The 5,048-nt window shown below is 35.5% G+C and overlaps 1 non-coding gene across 1 annotated transcript; it reads left to right on the top strand.

Annotated features, from left to right (window-relative positions):
* The first annotated feature begins 1,014 nt into the window (after positions 1–1,014).
* TRNAI-AAU lies at positions 1,015–1,086 on the top strand. The gene has a single exon. It is a non-coding gene; the product is annotated as a tRNA-Ile (tRNA).
* Positions 1,087–5,048: the final 3,962 nt, after the last annotated feature.

Genomic DNA, 5,048 nt, shown 5'->3' on the forward strand with positions numbered 1-5,048 from the left:
AAATGCAGGGTTTCCTACCTTGCTGGATTGCAGCGTACTTGGGTGGGCTCAGAAGCCATGAGAGAAAAACAAAGTTAAATGCTTTAAAATTGACTCAACCCACTGGATTGCTGGCATTCAACACACAAAAATAATGATACTGAAAACTTACATTGCAAAAAAACGCACATACAACAAAACAAAACACAAGACAAGACAAAAGTCATCGGAGGACTCAGTCTCTCAATCTGCAGGGCCAACAGATTCACTGATGAGATTACTTGGCTTCTTCAGTAGCATTAAGAGAAATAGAGTGAAAATCATTTTCCAATGACAAATAGAGTTCTTTAGTCTGCACCAGACTCCTACTCTCAATCCTGTGTTCCATTAGGTGTCCAACATATAGAGATTCATTTAACCGATATTTAAATGTTTAAATATTTAGATTTAATGTGTATCTTTGATGTGCTCAGCATTATTTTAGGTTCTGAGAAAAATGCCATACAAAAAAGAGGAAGAAAACACTCTTGTTCTCATAGACCTTATATATAAATTGTACATTTTATAAATGAAGGTTAGGTAAGATGAGGCAAATCTTACCTACAAAGAGAGACAGGTCAATGACGTCACAAGAATTTCTGTATCAGAGCCTCAAGGTCAGCGATTTGGTTACTGGAAGAGTTAGGCTGGTTAACTTGAAGCTATAGGTGTATAGTGACTTCACTGCTCCACATAGGATGTAGGTTTAGTTTGAGTAGTTGTGGGAGGAAGTTACGGGTGGAGATAATCAGGGTCGAAGTGGGCTGAAGACCCCTAAGGGCCTCCCTGACTTTACCACTGATATATCCAGTCAGTCCTTTGGCTGCGTATATTTAATATTTTAGGTAAATTATTATGTTTAAGAGTTTCTTCTGTCAATTATACTGACAGAGAAGGAAAAATATCCTTTGGCTAATTATATCACGTGTTCCCCTTGCTTTCATAAAAAACAGAAACACTGTTTTCTAACAGAGTAAAAATGATATGACTTTGGTGGAGGGTGTAGCTCAGTGGTAGAGTGTGTGCTTAATATGCATGAGGTCCTGGGTTCAATCCCCAGTAGCTCCATTAAATAAATAAATGAATAAACCTTATTACCCCCCAAAAAAACAAAACAAAATTTTTAAAATATAATATGACTAAAAATCTTGAAGTCATCACTCATTCCTTCATCTATATACAACCATCAAGTTCCTTTATCTGCTGTTTGTTTATTCGGCTCTCATCACATGTAATCACCTTAAGACTCAATGATTACAGCTAGGGCCTGATCCCCTCTCTCTGGCCCATTTTACTCCCTTTTTCACTTTGTCTAACCAATTGTTCTTAAATCCTAATCTTATCATGGAATGTCTCTGCTGAGAAAAAATTCTAGGGCTATTATCTAATGCTTTCAATTTAAAGTCTACTGTAAGTCACCAATCCACTAAACACTCACTGTCCCTTGCACTTGTGTAATCGCAGCTTCAGCTAAACCTTCCTCATTCTTTCACACCCGCTACAGGGCTTTCCTCCCTCCCTCCGCCTCCCTCTCTTCTTTCTGCTTCTTTCATTTCTTTCTCTCTCCATCACTGTCTACCTTCTTCTTATCCTTTCCTTTCCTTTCCTTTCCTTTCCTTTCCTTTCCTTTCCTTTCCTTTCCTTTCCTTTCCTTTCCTTCTTCCTCCTCTCCCCTCTCTTTCCTCTCCTTTTCTTTACCTTTTTCCTTCCCTTTTCCCTTCCCTTCCCATCCCTTCTCTTTCCTTTCCTTTGTTTCTCCTTTTCTTCCTTAATTCCTTCCTTCATTCTTTTTTCTTTTGTCTTCCTCAAGGCTCATCTCAGGTGCCAAGTCACTTTAAATAGGCATAGCATTAACCACACTGAGGTATATAGACGCTAAGACAATCAAGACTATCTGGTTTTCCCTTTGTTGCTTGGCCAAGATCTAAAAGATTGATAACACACTCAGGTGCTGAGAGTTTGGGAAGCAGGCACTTACATAACGGGATGACAGTAGCGCCCTTTGGCACAACCTATGCAGAGAGCAATTTGGTCATAACAGCTGGACGGGAAGAAGCACATGGCCTGTGGAAGAGCAGAACCATTTTTAGAAATTATCTTACAAACATATACACGTGCATGTGCAATATAGTGGTTATTCATTGTAGGGCTTTTTTCTTTCAGTATAGCAAAGATTTAGACAGTAAGTATTTATCAAAAGAAACTATTTAAATTAATGAATTTTACACATGGAATGTTATCTGACTAGATAAATATGATATATGTATTTATTTAAAAAGTTAAATAAGATCTTTTAAACAAGATTAAATAAGATTTATTTATAGGTTAAAAAAAGGAACAAAAATATCTTTCTCTGTCAAAGATATATTCATTACAGAACTAAAAAAAGTGCCAAAAACTATATGTGTTGCAATGCAATTTGTGAAAAAACTGGAGAAACTAATAGTTTATTTATATTTACTTATATATCCATAGATCTACTCTGAAAGAGCAAATGAGAAGTTAGAAACACTGCCCTTAAAAAAGGAAATTGTGACATGGTAGGAGGAAACCTTTTCACAAAGTGCTCTTTTGAAATTATAAAATTTGAAAATGTATTTTTGAAAAAAGAAGTTCTTACTAAACATTGCATCTAAACTCCTTTCTCCTTGTCGATTACTGGAAATTAATGTGGTCTTCATCACTAAACACTGGATGTTGCTTCAGTATAATGGTGTCCAAAGAGCAGTCCAGAAACTCCTAGGACTTGGTTTAAATTTCAGGAGTTAATGTTCTGGCGTCTGGGAAGTTTTTCAACCTCTTCTGAATTAATTCTTCACGTGGCTCCACTCCGACAGGATGTGGCATGCAACGTGATGGCAGGCTTTCACGTTCTGTGGACCATTGCATATCCAGGAATCTACCGTTTGTCAGCGAAGATTTCTTAATATTGGTATTTTTATTTTTGAGAATTTCCGAATACTGAAGACACGTTAGTTCCTCTGAAAATTCCAAAAAGCCATTATGATTGTGAAGTGTTTTCCAAAAGAAAATAAAAGTAAACATGAAGAAAACAGTGGTGACATAGCATGTATTGTAGAATCCATTATAATTACAATTATAAAAGGCAACATATACATTTTTGTGAATTACAAATTTCACAGATAATTAAGCATTATTCTGGATATGAAAAAAAAATGTTTTTTGAATAGTTTTTATTTTTATAAATACCCTTACATTTAAAAAAAAAAGCTTTCTATTGGATTCTTTTGTGTATCTGATTATTTATATTTCATATATCTTAAACATAAAATTTTTTTCAAGAATTTTTTAAAAATTTTCCATTTAGACTAAAGGATTTAACCTAAATTTTCAATTCTTCTAGCAAACTTCCACAGCATATTTTATTTTGCTTGGCATTCTGTAAACACTGGGAATATTTACTGAATGGGAACCAAACCACAAAGTTCTACAGCCAACTTCAAAGCAAATGAACTCATAGAAGCTTCAATATAGCATGTTTTGCATGTGATTTATTGTGGATCACTTATGCTCTGGTTTATATGTCTCCCTGCAGTAAATCTGAATGCAAAAATATATGCATGTACCAAAACAGAAAACGACATTTTAATTTACTCGCGAAACATATTTAGAAGTTACATTTCTATTTATCCAAGTTCAAGTGAAAGTATATTGAGCAACGTTTTGATCTTAATAAAAGGAACATTTTGATAATATGCTGTCATGAATTATTTAAACTTTAAAGTAAAGTAAAACTTTCTGGTAATCTGATGATTTTTTTATCATAAATTGCTTTCCCCTTTGATTGCTTGCTAATGTTTAGAGTACTTTTAAAGATATATAGATATATATGAAGACATTTATTTTGTATTTCTTTTTTGTATTTTTTTATTGAAGTATAGGCAGTTTACAATGCTGTGTCAGTTTCTAGTGTGCAGCACACTGCTTCAGTCATACATGAACATACATACATTCGTTTTCATATCCTTTTTTACCATAAGTTACACCCAGATAGCGAACATCCTTCCCTGTGCTATACAGCATGAACTTGTTGTTTATCCATTCTATATATATCAGTCAGTATCTGCAAATCTCTAACTCCCAGTTTATCCCCTCCCACCCCGCTCTCCCCCTGGTAACCACAAGTTAGTTCTCTATGTCTGGGAGTCTGTTTCTGCTTTGCAAATACGTTCGTTTGTCTTTTTTTTTTAGAGTCCACATTTAAGTGATATCATATCTTGTATTGCTTGTGACAAGTTTTCTTTTTAGCCATATTAAGAATTGCAGACTATCCTAGCTAAGGCTAATTCTTTCATCTCACTTCTTAATCCTAATCTTGTTGATACTTGAAGGGTGATTTCAGATTTTCTAAAAGTAGACACACTGAGAAGCATTGCTTTTAAAGACATACAAGTCATTCTTTCAAATATGTAAAAACACTGTATTTTAGAGGGGTCATGACATTTGAGAGTTTTTTGCGTGAGGTGGAGGACGAGCTGTGTCCATGCGCCATGACCAGTTTTCAGCTGAATCATGCTGTTATGAATTGGGATTATTCTCCTTTAGTGTTGGAATCATGCTTCATCAGCCTCTTCTTAAACTTGGGGAAAAAATGTTAAGCATTAGTAACTCCTAGAGGTTTAATTCTCATGAGTGTATTTAAATACAACTCATTACTTAAAATAGTTCTACTGAAGAGACTGTCTTAGCTTTAATGGAAGCCGCCTCAGCAGGATTCAGCCACCACCCTCTGATTTTTGGAATCAGCTTTGCTGTCATAGCCAGAGTTTCACTTCTCTTTGTGTCTTCTCTTCTCTCAGACTCAAAAGTGATTGTTTGCATCTGAGACTGGAGAGACCCAACCCCTGCCATGTTCTTTAACTTTATGGCCCTGCTTTATGACCTGCTTTATGGGCGTGGCCTCACTCTGGTCCTCAGAAGCCCAGTTACTAATACTGAATAATTGCTGCTCATCTTGTGGCTTGACAGATACTAGGTACCACTGTACCCAGATATCTCTAGGATGGCAT

Source organism: Camelus ferus, chromosome 1, assembly GCF_009834535.1.
Source record: "Camelus ferus isolate YT-003-E chromosome 1, BCGSAC_Cfer_1.0, whole genome shotgun sequence".
NCBI lineage: Eukaryota > Metazoa > Chordata > Mammalia > Artiodactyla > Camelidae > Camelus > Camelus ferus.